Source organism: Ailuropoda melanoleuca, chromosome 2 (assembly GCF_002007445.2).
Source record: "Ailuropoda melanoleuca isolate Jingjing chromosome 2, ASM200744v2, whole genome shotgun sequence".
Classification (NCBI taxonomy): Eukaryota; Metazoa; Chordata; class Mammalia; order Carnivora; family Ursidae; genus Ailuropoda; species Ailuropoda melanoleuca.
In genome coordinates this window covers 19,447,688-19,465,924 of record NC_048219.1, presented here as the reverse complement: position 1 = coordinate 19,465,924, position 18,237 = coordinate 19,447,688, and the positions used below count along the sequence as shown (strand labels likewise).

Here is an 18,237-nt window from a genome sequence, read left to right as displayed (position 1 = left end):
GAAGTCTCACACCTGGAAGTGCCAGGTGGCTAAAACAGGCAGCCTTTGGACCTGGAAAAGATGGACATGCCTTGAGTAACCACTGGGAATAGTTTCAAGAAGCTGGAAGGAAGTCCCTGTGGCCTGAGTTCCTACTATCCACCGGGCTTGGGGTACTTCTTTCCTCTCTGTAATCTCATTGTTAGTGGTCCCATTTTGCAAGTCAGAAGTCTTGGAAAAGTCAGAGAGAAGGGAATGGCCTGAGGCCACCCAACCACAGAGCGGTGAGGTTGGACCTAACCCAGACCTTCCTACTTCCTACCTGGATAACACACTGCCCTCCCTAGAATCATCCATGTGGAGACAAGGATGGAACTCTGCAATGATTCACCCCCCACTTTGATTCACATAGAATTGAGTTTTTCATGAGGTTCTTTGGATGTATTTGCCAAACTTATTTTTCTGGTATTAGGGAAAATTGTGAGAAAGGTATTGACGAGGCATCAAAGATTACTGGATATCCTGTCTAGAGCTTTCTTCTAGACATTCTTCACATTTTATTATCCCTAAAATACTTCACAATCTCGAAGTTTTGCAAAATTGATATCAGTGCAAATTATTCTTTTCCATAGAAATGCAAATGAATTGGGACCAGTGGAATACAGTTGATTATTGCCCCATGGATAGAACAATTTTGTAAATATTTTTTAATACATTAGCATTCTTACAAGCTATATACGTGAGGTTCCTTTAATTATCCTATGAAGCAGTTGTACCATCTGACTGGTTCTCTCACGAATGAATGAGCTCACTGACACGTGTTCATTGCATATTTGTAAGTGACAGGGAAATTCATCGTATTGGGTGACGTTGGCTCTTAATCAAATTTGCCACTCATCGCCTACAATGTGACAAGGTTCAGAAGACAGTACTTTGTATTATCCAGAACCAGCTGTTGAAGATCCCTTTCAGAGTCCACAAAGGGACATTCTTTTCCTTTTTTGTTCTTTTCTTTATTTTTATTACTATTTCCCGTCTTCTTAATATTTATTCTCGTGTGTGTCATAGGAAGGGCCACGAACACAAATCTATCTGCGTCCCTTAGTGGGAAGGCATGTATGCTAGCCAAGGCCACATGGGAGACATTTATTGACACTGTCACCTCCTCTGTTTACTCTCGCTCCGAGGACAGACTGTAACCCAGCAGGATGGGAAGAAGCAGGGGTTCACACTCCTTCTTGGACACTTGGGCTCTGATAACAGGAAAAGGCTGTTGAAGGCTCCGGGCTTGATAACCTTCTACGCCAGTGGGAGCCAGACTGTCCGAGAGCCGGGACAGCAGGCAATTCTGACCTGGCTGAGGACCCACCAACGTCTGAAAAATGGTGCTGTTGGCCTGTCTTGCTCCCCTGCAGGGACCAGCCTGAGCTGAGCCCCGGAGCAGGAAGGAAGTCATCCTGAAAGCCAAAGTTCAGGATGGTTCCCTCACGCTGTGGTGTCTAAACCTCTTTGATCTCGAACCATTATTGGTTAAAAATAATCTAAGCGTGCTGCTTCAAAAATGTGTGCATTTTATTCCTAAATACTTCATGTGTTTTTCTCTGTGTGAAATAGTAATAAAGCTTAATGAGTGTTTTGCATATAAAGAGAAGCTCTTCCTAAGGCCCCAAGAATTGTCTTGCAGCCTCTCTTCCGGAGACCAAACTGCCCACAGCAAGCCGTCTTCAGGCTCAGGAGGGAGGGGAGCCGGGGGAGAGCTCACAGCAGGGCTCGTGGCTCGACCACTGAGGACTTGGGAAAAGCAGAGTCTCCCCTGCACCTGAGCTCCTCCAGCTGTAAAAAGCAGGATCAGAGGGCCTGTCATTGTCACGCCCCCCCTTACAGTTTTAACATAAACACCAGTTTAGATGAAAAAAAAATGCAAGGTACTGTAATTATCTGCAGCGGGGTGTCATTTCCAGGAGCCCGAAATGCTGGCGATTTGTTTTTGTTTTTGGTTTTTAGTTTTTTTAAACAGCAGACAAAGGCTTTCGGCCAGAATGAAAGCTCAGGTCTAAACAAGGGATACCCCCCAGAGGGTAACACCTGGACGGTTTAAGCTCACCAGAACAAAACCACTCTAAATTGCAGTCATCAGGTCCTCTTCCAAAGCCCATCACGTTGAGGGGGAGGGAATCCCGGAGGGGAAAAAGCGATGTAATCAGGGCCCCAAAATAGATGCTGGGAACTTCTCTTCTTTGCCTCCAGAAATATCTAAACCTTGGTAATGATGTTATTGGCTGAAAGCAGTAAGACTAACTCCTACTTTTCACTGAGCGCTCCGAGTTCGAAGTACTTTCCATGCATCATCTCACCTCGTGTTTGAAGTAATACCAGGGCAAAGCATTATTATCCCACTTCACATATGGGGAGCCTGAAACTCGGACACATGAAATAATGTTGACCAAGGTCACCTGGCTGCTGAGTGGCAGAGCCAAGTTTCAGACCCAGGTCCTCTGGCGCCAAGACCACCTTCACTACCACAGACCAGCAGGTCGTGCTGCCTTCCCAACTGGGTGCCTCCATTTTTGCTGAGACAAGGGTCCTGCCTTTCTGTCAGTCTCCCCTCTGGCTCCCCTGGAGAGGGGCCACCAGCGGCTGTGGAAAGACCCCGGGACCAAGGAAGAACCCTGGCAGCCCCGAGCTATGCCTGAGATGAAGGGAGCTGCAGCTGGTACAGCCACCTCCGTGCTGGCTTCCAGGATTGCCGCTGGGGTGCATCTAAAATCGCCCAGGAGGCCACTCTTTCATGGACCTCTCAAACGAAGGCTCTCAGAGGGGATCGGCCCTGGGGAGCTCCCGGTGGTCGGCTGCTTGGTTAAAGCAGGCAGAAGCTGCTGCATTTGTTAGAAGCACCGGCCTTGGAGTCCGTCTGAAGTTTGAATCCCAGCCCACCACTCTTTGCTGTGCCTTTCTTAGCAAGCAGCTTTATCTCCTGGAATCTTAGTTTTTTCTTTCTTTTTTTTTTTCTAAGATTTTATTTATTTGTCAGAGTTTTATTTATTTATTTGCCAGAGAGAGAGAGAGAGCGAGGAGGAGCCTAATGAGGAACTAGATCCCAGAACCCTGGGATCATGACCTGAGCCGAAGGCAGATGCTTAACTGACTGAGCCACCCAGGAATCCCGGAATCCCAGTTTTCTTATCAGTGAGATAACACCTACCTCATGATTGCTTTGTGGTTCATTCATTTATTCATTCAACAAGTTGATTGAACTGAATGAAACTGCTAATATTTAACCTTTTTTTTTTGTGCTCACAAAAACAGCAATTTTGTACAGTCCAACGCTAGTATTTCTTGAGTGCTGCGTTAGGAGTCTCCAGAGAAACAGAACCAACAGGTTTTAGAAACAGAGAAAGAGAGCAAGAGAGATTTTAAGGAATTGGCACATTTGCCTTATTTTAAGGGGCTGCAAATCAGAAATCTATAGGGCAGACTGGAAGGCTGGAAATTCAGGGAAGAGTTGATGTTGCAATATTGAGTCTGAGTTTTGCAGACCAGCAGGCGGGAAACTGAGGCAAGGTTTCTATGTGGCAGTCTTGAGAGAATTTCTTCTTCAGGAAACCTCAGTTTTTGCTCTTAAGGCCTTCACCTGATTGGACGAGGCCCACCTACATGTTATGACGAGCAATCTGCTTCACTTAGCGTCAACTGACTAAATATGAATGGTATCTGCAAGTACCTTCACAGCAACATCCAGGCTTGTGTTTGGCTAAACAACCGGGCACCCTGGCCCAAACAAGTTGACATAAGGTTAACCTTCAAGTGCCTACAACACACCAGGCACTGTTCTAGGTGCTCAAGGCACGTGAGTGAATACCACTGACAAAGGTGCCCGACCTAGCGGAGCCCACATTTGAGTTGAGAGAGTCAGTACCCAGCCTAATCGTTACATGACTGTATGTGACGTCAAGCAGTGAAAAGCAGTGTGAAGGGGGTGTGAAAGGAGCGGGTTGGGGACTCAGGTCTGGCTCAGACAGTGAGGCATGTGACTTTTGACCTTGGTGGTGAGTTCAAGCCCCATGTTGGGCCCAGAACTTACTTTAAATAAAGGAAAGAGAAAAGAAAAAGATGAGCAAGCTGGAAGGCCCACCCTGCAGACAGCGGCCAGGATGGGCCCTCACTGCGAGCAGAGGATGTGAGCTGCCCCGTGATGGAGGGAAGGGTCAGCCGGGTCAGAGAGTTCTGGGTGGCGGGAACAGATGGTGTGGAGATGGGACTGGGCCTGGTGTGTTCTGGAACTGAGAGCAGGCAGACTAGCTCGAGTGGATCAAGCGAGTGGGAGGGTGACAGGAGATGAGTCCAGAGAGGTCCCATCGGGTCCTGTAGGCCATTGTCAAGCAAGAAAATGAGTGTGAAATCAGAGACACATGCCTGTCAAGCGCCTAGCATGGTGTTTGGCAGAAGGTAGGAGCCATCATCCTTCTTGGTGACGTAGGTGTTCGAGAGCAGGCCAGTGGGCTCTGCTTAATGCTCCTTCCTCCCCATCTCTTGGAGTCTGTGTCCTAGACTCCAGTTTTGCCCACTACCCACCTGAACAGGGATTGGGGGAGGCAGTGGACCACCATGACAGGCTGGAGTTCAACGGCCCCTTCCACAGGCATAAGAGAGCCAAGCCCCCCCGTGAGAGGTGGCCAGGTTGAAGGGGGCTGGCCCGAGACCTACAGACCACCGCCCCCACTGGCATCCCAGCCTGACCTGCCTGCCCAGGCCAGCCTCAGCCCCGGCCAGCTGTGTCCCAGGCTTTGTTCCCGAATCTCCAAGTCCCCTCTTCCTGCCAAACAAAGCCCCCAGCCCCCGCCTGCCGCCCAACAGGCACCTGGGGCCTCCGGGCCTGGGAATCAAAGCCTGTTTTGCAAAGGAGGCCCTATGTTTGGAGAAACACCCATCCCCTGCTGCCCAACCCTTCAAAGAGCCCGCATTGTTCTGTGCTGAGAAGGCGCCTCCTGACGCGAGGGCCAGCCGGGGCTGACGCGGGTGGACCTCTGATCTCCCGCCAGGCCCCCCACACCATGCAGGGGGGGACACAAGGGCCACGCCAGGAGCGGTCTGTCCTCATGGCACTGTGCCCCCTTCCCGACCTCTACCCACCTGAGCCCCCATCCCTGTGTCTTCCCTTGAGGCCAGACCCCCGGCGTCCCAGGTCCCAGGCCCCTCCACCTGCCTAGCCGTGGAGGTGAGCCTCAGGGCATCAGGACAAGAACTGAAGTGGACACCACAGGGCTGTGCCAGGGCGGGTGCATCAGAGACCATATGAAAGATGTCCTCGTCCCACAGACCGCTGGTTCGAGGCCAAAGAGAAGACGGAACTGGACCCAGAGCCCTGCTCAAGCTGGGGACACTGGGTTCCCCCCACATCCTTGGTAATGAGTCCACCCCAAAGCTCAGGCCTTCCGACCCGAAGTCCAGTGCCTTTTTTTAAAAAATAAGTATTTCGCATATACTTCTCCGCCCCCAGTGTTGTTTTCATTGCAGCTTAACTTTGGGTAGCGGTAAACTTTTAGTTCAGATAAATCGTCTCACCAGGGACTGGAAGCCAGAGACTCTTGGTGGAGCTCAGGGAGCGGAGGGGGACTCAGAGGCTCTCGCCTGCTCCCGCTGTCCTCCTCCTGCCGTCCTCACACGGCCCAGCGCTGCCGTGGGCCCCTTAGCCTCTCCTCTGTGGTCCTGAGGTCTCTCGAGGCACAGAGAGGGCAAGTCATGGTCGCACAGAAAACCAGGGAGAAGCCACGACCCGGAATCACATCTCAGGTGCTATTTCGCTCCTCTGTTTTCCTCCAGGGACCCTCAGGAATGCTGTGGCATCCCAGGTCCCTTCGCCACAGTGTGCCTGATACCAACATCTACTCTGGGGCCCAGGGTACCAACTACGATCAAGGCCTCTGCAATCCAACAGACTTGGGGTCCAGTCGAGGTCTCTTCACTGCGAGACTTTAACCAAGCACTCACCCATTCTGAGCCTCAGTTTCCTGTTGTGTCAAACTGGAATGATGACAGCCACAGACCTTAGAGGGGACTGTGAAGATTAACTTAGGGGTCCCACAGCACCTGCTCTTTTTGTGAGGGAGTCAGGACCCCCATAAGGGGAGGCCAGGAAACCCTGGGTGGGCCAGGCTGAACAAGAGTATGGAAAGCCCTAGAACAGTCATCATCACTCAATAAGTGTTGTCGTGATCATTATTATTACTCCTACTTTCACTATTTGGAGGAGAGGGGGAGAAGAGGGGCCGGGGTAAGGTGTGGCACTGTCTCTTTGTGTGAGCTGCTTCCTGAGGCCAAGGGCAGCAATTCCTTCCTGCCAGGGTTTACGGGAGAAGGAAAGGGCAGGCAGGGAAGGAGGGGGCTGCGGAGAGAGAGACTTCTGATCTCCAGCCTGGGACTCTCGCATTTCACCTACTTGGCCTTCTGGGCACCTAGTTGTGATCTTTGACGGTCAGGATGTTGCTATCCTGGTCATTTTCCTCAAGCATCTGATGACCACAGAGGTCACCTCCAGCCCCAGATTCCTGGAAAATTCCACAAGACTGTCTGGGGAGGGAGTATGACAGAATAGAAACTGTGGTGACACTGTGAGCAAGCCACTTAACTTCTGAGACTCGCTTGTGACAGAGGCGAGCCCCGCGGTTAAGGGTTCCAGTCCCAGCCCTACTATCTGCTAATTGTTGGAGTTGGGGCAAATCCCTCACCATCTGTGCATCTCAATTTTTATTCCGCTCGACAAGGGTAACAATATCCACACAGCAACATGATTTGGGATATTCTATGTCCTGTATTTGATAGACCCTAAGTGGAATCAGGTGACACCGCAAAATGATGCAAAAAGCCTCCCGTCGTGTGTGGTATATTCTATAGAAGCCTCAGAAACTCAAGCTCCCTTTGGAGCCAGCCAGAGTGTAGAGTTCCTTCTAGTTGGTTCAGTGGGCAAGTCCCTCCAGCTGTTTGCTCTGTGATTCCTCATCTATAGATTGGATTTAGTCAGATCTTTTTTACGATATTAACAATAATAGCTGCCGTTTGTTGACTACTGACCACAGGCCGGGCATTCACTATGCTCGGAGCTTTTCATATATGGAGTCAGATCATCTTCTCAGCAACTCCATAAGAAGGTGTTCTTGTCTCCATTCTGCAGATGGGGAAACTAAGGAGTGGCAGAGCTGGGCATTCAGCCACAGGCAGCGAGCGTGGGAGCCCCGCTTTTCCCCAGTGCACACATCGCCTACCGCTCAGCTCCTGCAGGACAGATCAGTGGGGCTTATGTATAAGTAAGACGGGGACATCCACGAATATTAGTGCCCCCCCCAGCTTTGTTAAGAACAGATCAAATACTGGGGCACAGGGACCCCTGGGGGGCTCAGTCGGCTAAGCGTCTGCCTTCAGCTCAGGTCGCGATCCCTGGGTCCTGGGATCAAGCTCCTCATCGGGCTCCCTGCTCAGTGGGCAGTCTGCTTCTCCCTCTGGCTCTCCCTCTGTGCTCTCTCTCTCTCTCTCTCAAATAAATAAATAAAATCTTTTAAAAAACTACTGGGGGACAGAGTTGCAGACAGGATTATTGAGAGGGATTTTTGTTAATGTTTGCCTTTTAAATTATACAAGATTTGCTTATGGAACATTCCTTCAGTGGAATTACAAACACATATAAATGATGAAATGGTAAATCTATCACATAGCTTACTAGTAAAATCTAAAATAGAGAATAGTAAGGTCTAAAAACATCTTAGAAAATGTTTCAGTGAAATGGAGACACATCCACAGGATTATTAAGTGAAAAGGAAAAATAAAACCAGTTCCCAAACCATATGTCTTGACAGCTATTTCAGTGGGTTTGCTGAGAGGGGTGCCTGGGAGGATCTAATGGCAAATTGTTAACACCAGTGGCTATGGCTAGACAGGAAGACTGCATGGGATTCTTTTTTTTTTAAGCAGTCTCTGTACCCAACGTGGGCCTTGAACTCACCATCCCGAGATTAAGAGTCACTGGCTCCTCTGACCGAGCCAGCCAGGCACCCCTTATTTTTGTTTTTTGATCAACTGTATTTTCTAATTAGTTTTCCTAGAATCAGCATGTATTTCTTTTGTTATTAAAAATATTCATAAACGCAGGATGAATAGGGACTTAGGCCTACCAGTCCAAAAGAAAGAAAAAAAAGACTGGGGTTTGTTCCGTAACATTCATGTAGTCACTCAGTAAATAGTCAAGTGTTTACTGCATGAGTGCTAGGCACCACTCTCAGCTCTGTTCAGCAGCAAGTTCGGGAGGTCCAGAACAATACTGCTGTGAGGAAGATGGTGGGGTGCACCCGGAAATGGGGTGTCGGAGCACCTGGGGACTGGCCTCCCGCTTTACCGGACTCGCCTTCCTTCTGGCGGCCCTGCGCACCTGCACTTGTTTGCCCACGGCGATGTAGCTGTGTGTCTACGCGCGGAAATCAGCCTTTCCTTCTGGGTGACTCGCTGAGAGGGAGACACGGGAGTTCACACTACACGCGGAAGGGCCGAAAGCAAACGTCTTTTGGGGATCTGTCACAACGCTAGGGACTTTCGTGAGCCCTCCCAACCACCTTGCATCTCCATTTTTGCAGATGAGGACGCTGGGGCTCAGAGAAGGAAAACCACCTTTCCGAGGTGACCCAGCTAGTCAGGCAGCCAGCTGGGATTTGAACCCAGTTCCTTCCCACGGAGACGCTGTTGCCCTTCCACTGCAGGAGCCACGGACTGCCTCCGTCCATCTCCTTCACTAACATCAACCTTCTGGAGCTCGCGTGCTGGGCCCCCCCGCTGAGGGCGCGGTTGCAGGTATCGATGGTCTCACTGACTCCCCACCTGAGGTGGGGACAGGAGGTAGGTGTTACTTACCAAGAGGCGTCCAAGGCTCACAGAGTTTGCCACCTGCCCCAGGTCACACGGCTCAGGAATGGGTGGCAATGAGATTTGCACTCTGTCCTACCGGGTTCCCGAGCTCTGTCCCCTAATGCCCACACTGCCCTGCCTCTCCGATCCTTGGCAAGACCCCTCTGTACCACAGGGAGCACCTCGGTGGTAGCATCAGTGAACATTCACGAGTGTCAGTTTTTCTTTCCCCTTTGTTTGCTTTTTACAAAGTCGCTCTCGCAGGGAGTGCGTGTAACACAGAAAGATAAAGAAGGGGGAAGAGTACAGGGACAGGGAAGATGGAGGAGGAAAGTTTGACAGTCTGTCAAGCGGTGAGAACCAACACCTCATTCTTTTAGAGGAACAAAAATTCCGTTTCTGGAAAATTAGCATAAAAACATGGTAAAGAAAGAGAATGAAGAAAAGACTTGAAACCGGGTCTTGGAGGTACAGTTAAAGAAACTAAAAATACTTTACCTGAATGGAACTAGTTTTGTTCATTCTACTAACAAATACGGATAAGGCCCCTCCCCTGGAACAAGTATTGTGTAAGGTGCTGGGGACGTGGAAATAAACAGGACAGACGTGGCCCCTGTCATGGTCTCTAAAGTGGGTGGGATGGTCATGGTCTCTGCCTGCAAGTATCTGAAGGGGTCTCGGGGAAGAGAGAGCAGCCTTGTTGCATGTGGGTCCCCAGGACAGAGCTGGGATTGTTGTGTGGAAGCCCTGGTGGGCAGATTTCCTCCCCGACAACAGAAGGGCTTGTCAACAGGCACCCCTCTTCGGAGAGAGAGCGCCGCTGCCTCAGGGAAGCAGCTCCCTGTTCCGAGGGGAAAAGAGGGTGAGCACTTTTCGAGGATGTGGAAAAGGGGCTGTGTTGTCCGCTAGGGCTGCCAAAACAGCACGGATCAGGGGGCCTCGTTTATCATATTCTGGAGGCTGGGGAGTCCAAGATCAAGGTGCCAGCCATCTCCCTGACTTGTAGGTAGTCACCTTGTCCCCGTGTCATGGCGGGCCGGTGGGGGGGGGCTCTGGTGTCTCTTCTTATAAGGGCACTGTCCCCACCAGGAGGACCCTGCCCTTGTGATCTCATCTAAACTTAATGATGGCTCAAAGACCCCAGTTCCAAAGACCATCACACTGCAGGGCTTTAACATACGAATTTGGGGGGGAGGGGACAAACCTTCAGTCCATAGCAGGGGTCTCAGCATGAACAGGGCAGCTGGACTAGGCTCACCCTGGAGAGCCCTTCTATACCTGATTCTGTGCTTCTGGGGAAGCTGAGGCCCAGGTGGACCCCTTGTGGAGGGTCGGCTATGACTCAGGCTGCTCACCGTGAGTGGGGGGCAGGGGTTGGACATCAGACAGAACTCCTGTGTGGCTCACCCATGGCTCCCCCCTGCTCCGGGAGTAGAGGCACAAAGATGAGCCAAACCACTCCTTGCTTATACATCCTGGGCAAGTGCCCTGCCCTCTTGCAGTCTTCTCCGTCTGAAGAAGAGGGTGTGATGCTCCCACCTACTCAGAAAATTATTGCGAAATGGCGATGAGGCAGGGAAATGTATGTTAGAGTTCAGCACAGAGCCTGACACGTGACAAACACTCCGTGGAAGGGAGCTGTCGTTTCTTTTTCTTTTCTTTTCTTATCTTTTTTTTAGAGAGAGAGGGGCAAGGCAGGGGCAGAGGGAGAGGGAGAGGGAGAGGGCGAGAGAGAATCTTAAGCAGACTCCCCACTGAGCACAGAACCTCACGTGGGACTCGACCTCATGACCCCGAGATCATGACCTGAGCCAAAATCAAGAGTCAGTCACTTAACTGACTGAGCCACTTAGGCGCCCTGAAGGCTGTCATTTCTGATGACTCAAAATAATGATAACAAGTTCCTGCCGTTGGGTTTCAACCTGGGTGGGGAACATTCAGGAACACAGCCGAGGTGATGACGGTGTGGGGTCTCTCTACCTCCCAGGATGTTTAATTCTCACAGAGACCCCTCCTGGAGTAAGAGTTAGGAAAGTCTTCCTGGTGGAAGCACATTCTGAGCTGAGACATGAAGGAAGCCTGAAGAAGCAGAGAGGTTTGGGGCAAGGTGGTTGTAAACCAAAGGATGAAAGAAAAGACAGGTTGTTGGGCTAATTGGAGAAAGAAAGTAGGTCAGGTGACCCCACAAATATATTCACCCATTCTCCCACTCCATCATAAACCACCTCTCACAGCCTTGCCTGGGACCCTGCTGACAACCGTCATGGCTCCAGCTCTAAAATCACAACTTGAACACCCACCAACGGACCACAACCTCCATGTGTCACCACACGCACGGCCTGGGTCCCCTGCAGCGGTCCACCACCCCTCAGTGTTCTTCCAGTGCAACACGTCTTCTTCCTCATGTCTTTCCCTCCACCCCCAGCCCCCGACAACCCCTTTCTACTCTCTGTTTCTATGAGTTTAACTGCTTTGTTTTGTTTTTAGATCCCACGTATAAGTGATACCATCAGTATTTGTCTTTCTCTGACTTATTTTACTTAGCATAATGCCGTCACAGTTCATCCGTGTTGTCAGGAATGGCAGGACTTCCTTCTTTTCCACTGCTGAATAATACACACACCAACTCTTCTTTATCCATTCATCAAGAGACAGGCACCTAGACTGTTTCCATATCTTGGCTATTGTGAAAGACGCTGCCGTGAACATGGGAGTGCACATATGTTTTCCAAGATCCTATTTTCATTTTGTTGGATATAGACCCACAGTGGGATTGCTGAGTCATAGAGTAGTTCTATTTTCAATTTTCTGAGCACCTCCATACTGTTTTCTGTAATGCTTACACCAATTACATTCCTACCAATGGTGGACAAGTGTTCCCTTTTCTCCACATCCTCCCAATACTTGTTCTATCTTGTCTTTTGGATGATGGCCATTCTACCAGGTGTGGGCCATGTCCTCCTTTATTATAGCTCAGAGTCAAGGTCCAAAGTTTCAATGATAGTCTTGCCAATGCCATAAATTCTCTCGCCCCCCTGTCTTTCAATCGACTGGTTGAGCAAACCTCTCCCCATCAGCTTCCTGTGGCTTCCTGTGCCAGGCAGCCAAACATGGCTGAGAGCTACACACCACAGGGAAGAGGGCTTTCCCAAGACTCTGGAACCCTCGCCTCAAATGAGCCTTGGACACTGCCCAGTAATCAACCACTCTCCAATGGCCTTGTCACACCTTCACCACACCCCTCAAACCAGCTTCCTCTATTCTCATTCTCAGTGATGATCCTACCTTCTACTTGACAGAGAAAGAAAACTCCATCCCTTATATTCTCCCATAGACACACACACACACACACACACACACACACCCCTCTACACCCATCCTCTTCTCTTTTTCTTCTATTTCAACACGGAAGCTGACTTCCTCATCAAAGGTTGATGTTTCCACCTGGATTTTAGTGCCATCCTTTCACTCTTTCCTAGAAACCTTGTATTTCATACTATCCCGTCTTTCTCTTGGATTTTCTATCTCTACTTCAAGGCCTGTGAAGCAGGGCCTCCCCCCTCCCCTCCAGCCCCACTGCACCCTGCGCTCCCTCCGTTCCTGGGCTCTCACCACACTAGCTTCTTTCGAGTCCCTTTTACTTACTCGGATCCCCCCTTCATAGGGCTTTGCACATATTGTTTGTCTGGAATGTTCTTCCCACTCATGTTGTAGACCTTGGCTCGGGTATCACTTCCTCAGGGAAGCCCTCCTTACTTCCCTAAGTCAGTCAGATTATCTTGTCACATCTTCACTTAGCACTCGATAGCTCTCTTTGTAGTGCTGCCATGGTTGTGACTCGATTATCTGCACGCTTTTCTGCTTCCCTTACAATATCATTTCCCTCACTGAATTCCTGGGCAAGAGAGTGGGTCTTTGCTCAGCATTGTATCCTCAGTGCCTGACCTAGAGGGCCTAGTCTCCAGGATTACTAATAGTAGTGAGGGTTCAATGAATGAGCATATAGGGAGCACCTACTGTGTGCCATTCTCTTCTGTGTATTTGGTTGCATTGAAACCTCACGACAACTTTGCCAGTAGGTATCTGCTCTTTATAGATGAGGTCATCGAGGCTCAGAGATGCTAAGAAGCTTACCCATGGTCACACGCTGGAGACGACAGAGGCTGCGCAAGAACTGCGCATCTGACGCCAAGCCAGAGTTCTCCTCTGCTTCTCCAGCTGCCGGGAAAGGGAAGGAAATGTTCCCCTCTCCACTCCCGCAGTCTGAGGGCCCACGCACACCAGATGCTCTAGAGCGTTCCCTCCATCCGTCCTCCGAATCAGCCTGTGAGGTGGGGGTCTATCCTTTTCCAGATGTGTTCATTGAGATACAGAAAGGTTTTGTGAACAGCCCCCCAGTTACTCAGCAAAATAGCAGCACTGAGCTTCCAACCCAGGGCCTCAGGGCTCTCTTCACCACAGCAGGCACGACGGGACAGGTAAATGAAAGCATAGCCAGGGTGGAGGACCCGTAAACCTCATGAAAGGACTGAACTGGCTTCTGGGCCTCTTCTTTGGCCCACACTTGACAACCTGAGTCATCTTGGCTTTGAGGAATCCTCGTGCCTGGAACTGTTCTGTTGACCCAAGACCCTGGATCGGAGCGTTTCCAGCCAAGGTGGGGAGGCAAGGGTAAGAGTCATGCCACATCCCTGGCGCCAGCTCGAGGATCCATCGTCAAGACGGAAACTGACCTTCCAGCTCCACTTAAAAGATAAACTGTCTGGTCTCTCGGTGGCTTTTCAAGGACAGCTCCCGTTACCGTCGCTCTCCCTCCCGGGCACAGTGTGGGAGCAAGGGGGCAGGTGGGGCCCTGGCTGAAAGTGCGAGGTGTCCACAGGCTCTGGGTGGAATGAGCCAGTTTTCAGATGGAATAGAACCAAGAGCCCTTGGGCACTGGAGCTGCCTGGGCCTTGATCCTTGCTGCCTGACCTTCTGATGGGCAAGAGAGACACATCGCCGGCAGCAGCCTGTGCTAAGGGTGGGGCTCCGAGGAAGGCTTCTCTTGGCTGGCAAAGTGACAAAACTACCATCTGAGCAGCGAGATAGACATCCACCTGGGCCTCCCTGTAGAGGACCCACTAGTGCCTCCATTGTTTCCTTGGCTCATGCCTTTATTCAAGAAATAACTGAATAGGGGCGCCTGGGTGGCTCAGTCGTTAAGCGTCTGCCTTCAGCTCAGGGCGTGATCCCGGCGTTCTGGGATCGAGCCCCATGTCAGGCTCCTCTGCTGGGAGCCTGCTTCTTCCTCTCCCACTCCCCCTGCTTGTGTTCTCTCTCTCGCTGGCTGTCTCTATCTCTGTCGAATAAATAAATAAAATCTTAAAAAAAAAAAGAAAGAAAGAAAGAACCAAATAGAGCGGTGTTTCTCAGATTACTGACAACACGTCTCAGACCCATCTTTTCGTATTTCTCACTTACATGTCAAATTGCTGCAAAATCTTTCTAAATGCTTGCGCAGAACGTTGGTATTTAACTCTCTGTGGCCTGGCGACAAAGAGCGGCTGGTCCCTGCCCAAGGGCTTCCCGTGGCAACAGGATTGGAGGACACAAATGTTCCAGCTTCTTCGTCCCCCCGTGGGACACTTCCAGTGTGTTGTACACGGTTTCGCAGAGGTCTCCTGTGGGACTAAGCGCCAGTTACCCAAGAGGCAACGTGCTCATCCTTTATTGGTTTTCCTCCCTTCTCTCTCTCTTCCCCACTCCTTCACCATCCTTTCTGGGGAACCCCTCTTAAATATAGTACCTGCACCTGAATCTTTGATTCAGCGTCTGCTTTGCGGGGTCCCCAAATTAGAGCACTTTCAAAGTTCGAGTCCCATCATACTCTTTCACGCACCCTTAACTAGAGCCAACTTCAATTATAAACTGGATGCTTTCCGTGTCTCTGTTCTTGCTGTGCCTGTTACCTAGAAGCCCTTCTGGCTTTCATGTTTGTCATTTCCTATCTGTTTTTCAAGAACCAGCCCAGGTTCCATTTGTTTCATGACAAGAACAAAGAGTAATGGCTCAGCCCTTTGAACTCCCAGATCAGTCTAGCAGTAATGGCATGATCTTTGCCTTCCCGGTTTCTTGATTCAATGGAGTCAACTGACAATCTTCCTGCCTGCCCCCCATCACCCCTGCTGGGCCACTTGGGTTCGATCACTTATTCCCATGGCCACAACTAGACCTTACCATCGCTCAGAACTGTGCAGGCTCTGGGATCTTAAAGGCCAGGGTCCTCAGGGCAGCCACAGACACTTCTCTGGCTCTGTCACTTGGAGGGCTTCTGTCGTCGGAGGTTATCAAGACCTCCATCTCCTCCTCCTTCAGCCAGACCTACACATCCAGCCCCACAGTCTTTCCCCCAAACTCACCAGCCCCTTGGCCCCTTCCAGCCCTGCAACTGTACAAAATCCAGCCCTGGGTCAATCCGCCCATCAGCCTCCTGGGCTCCCTCTTTGCCAGGAGCCTGAGAAGAAGTGCAAAGTGGTTACGGGCACCCAAGGAGGTACCGGGGTTGAAATCCTGGCATCACTACCTATGCGTTGTGTAACTTTGGGCAGTTACATAAGTTTTGGGTCTGCGGGTTCCTCATCTCTAAAAGAGAAAAATAAAACACACCGCTCAGATAGACGTTCAATTTTTAAATGCCAAAGACACGGCAAACTCTCCCTTACTGCTTTTGTTGACATTGTTTTTATTACCGTATGCCCACTTTATCGGGTTGGTGGGAATTCAATGAAATAACGCATGTAAGGCATTCAGAACCAGGCCAGGCACAGGGTAGACACTCCATAAATGTCGGCCGCTAGTATTATTACTGAATTACTTTCTTGGACAACCATAACAAACCACGGCAAACTGGGTGGCTCAAATCCACAGAAACGTGTGGCCTCATAGTTCCGGAGGCCCAGAAGTCTGAAATGAAGATATCGGCAGGGACCCTTCTGAGCCTCGGAGGGAGACTTGATTCATGCCTCTCTCCTTGCCTCCAGTGGATGCTGGTGATCCTTGGTGTTTCTTGGCTGTGGCTGTGTAACGATGACCTCTGCCTCTGTGTCACGTAGCCATCCTCCCCGTGCGTCAGTCCCAGATCTCCCTGACTTGCTCTTGTAAACTTACCTGCCACCCCCCTAAATCCAGGCTAATCTCATCTTGAGATCTTTCACTTAATTACATCTGCAAAGACCCCTTTTCCAAATAAGTTCACCTTCATGGGTTCCGGGGGTTAGGATTTGGACATATCCTACGGGAGTCAGCATTTAACCCACTACAGTGATCATTACGAAAAGTTTCAGTGGACAAGTGGGAGCAGAAGCCTGACTGCAAAGAATTAAGAGACAAACAGGGAAAACAGAGAGAGAGAGAGAGAGATGATTAAAAAAAAAAAAAAGAGGGCAGAGGGGAGATGAAGAAACGTAGATAATTACTGGAGAGACTTGGTTAGGAAGGAATGCAAATGGAGAGGTTGCTGGAGGAAGAGTAGGGAGAAGAGGAATTTTCGTTCGTCTTTGAGATTATGGTCGAAACTTGGGTCTCTTGGGGGAAAAGATGGTAGAGAAGAAGGAAGACCTTGAAGATGAGAGGGAGTGAGGAGAGGAGCAGGCCCCAGGGCAGAGTCACCCTCCAAAAATCAGGGCTGAACGGCAAACCCCGGGACGGGCCAGCCACTGAATAACAGCGGGCCACGGAACAAGTCAGAACAGACATCATTGGAGCAGAAAAAGGTGAGCCAAGCAGCCACCAAAGACAAGAGAAAACACAGCCAGCTAGCCGTGGAAGAGCCTGAGACTTAGAATGAATCAGAGGTCATGCATTGGTCAGTTTATAGAGCACTGTCTCCCATCTCGCATCTGAAGCTCCAAATACGCTGGAGGGCAGGCAGAGCGATGATGGCCCTCAGGTGGGGGAGGGAAGGCCCTGGGGTGACCACAGAATACCCAGAGCCCCCAGCGAGGAGGCAGGAAGCCCAGGGAGGGCCCGGGGGATCCTCTCGCTGGGCGCAGGCAGAGACTCCGTTGAGGCCCCACGCAGAAGCGGGCACTCTCGTCGTACCCTGGCTCACGTTCCCTTGTGCACTCTCCTCCCTGGGCTTCTTGGAGCTGGCTCGTCCTGGGTTTCAACCTCTTGGATCTTTCTCAAGACCTTTTCCGGAGCATCTCTTCTTCCTCCGACCCTTGACAGACCCCAAACCAGATTTAGCTTCTCCACCCCCCACACCGGCCCCTCCTCTCCTGTTGGTTGGCACCCCGGCCACAGACCTGCCTCTGTCTCTCCCACCATGCTGTCAGTCACCACGTGCGGTGTCTTCTCCGTCCTAAAAGCTCCTAAGGCTGCCCCCCGCCCCCCAGCAGCGTTCTCTCCATCCCCAGGCCTTACCGCCCTGTCTTACCCAAACCCTGCGACAGGTCTCCCCACCTCTTGGCTTCTCCAGTCCACCGTCCAAACAGCTACACCATGGGCTTCCTGAACTGCAGAGATGATGTCTTCCCTCTCCTGTTGCCCGCCTGTTTCAAGGTCTCTGAGGCCTTCCCACCTCTGCGGGGGAAAGCACTGCACAAACCAGCATTCAAAGTACGTGATGGTCCGGGGGAGTTTCCTCACAGTCCTTTCCCCCACGCAGTTAGCAGAATTCCCCCTTTGCGAGGCTGCTGAGAAGCTTCTATGGGAGACTGCGTGGAGTTCTTCGCACAGGGTAGAGCGCCCAGCCGGGCGCTACCCAGGACAGCTGTTACGCGTATTTATATGGACATTGTATCAAATTGGAGTCATGCTGTTTCATAACTTCCCCTTTTCACTTACTAGCATATCTCGAGTGTTTCCTCATCTCTTTAATATTCGTGGAGAGTGTGAGATTTAATTTCCCCGCAGCCTTCCTTCCACAAATGAGGCATAGTCTGTTCACCCAGGTCTCTGTCATTGAGAATTTGGGCAACTTCCCATGTACCCCAGTTATAAATAAGGCTGGGATAAATAATCTCTGATTTTTAGGGAGCATCCTACAAGTAGAATGGCTAAATCAAAGTATAACTCTTTCCAAAGCTTCCTACATACATACTGTCACACGGTGGTACAGAAATGGACAGTTTACCTCCTCAGCGGAGAAAAAGGCCCTGGCTTCCCCCACATCTTACCAACAGCTGGTGTTTTCATTATTTTTATCCTGACCAGTTCTATAGATAAGAAAAGCCGGAATCTCCTTTTCATTTGTACTTCGGGATTTTTGACATTTTCATAAGGTTTTTGTATTTCCTCGGTGAATTACGTTAATCATCCTTTGCCCCTGGTGTCCACAGGTCAGTTCCTCTCATTGTTATGGGTTTAGCAGGACTTGAAAGGGCCGCTGCA

At 50.6% G+C, this 18,237-nt stretch overlaps 1 long non-coding RNA gene across 1 annotated transcript; it reads right to left on the bottom strand.

Annotated features, from left to right (window-relative positions):
* Positions 1-14,151: 14,151 nt before the first annotated feature.
* On the bottom strand, positions 14,152-17,612 carry LOC117798170. Its single transcript, XR_004622856.1, has 4 exons — positions 17,308-17,612; positions 15,264-17,065; positions 14,326-14,525; positions 14,152-14,203 (listed from the first exon to the last, which is right to left on the bottom strand). It is a non-coding gene; the product is annotated as an uncharacterized LOC117798170 (long non-coding RNA).
* Between the last annotated feature and the right edge of the window lie 625 nt (positions 17,613-18,237).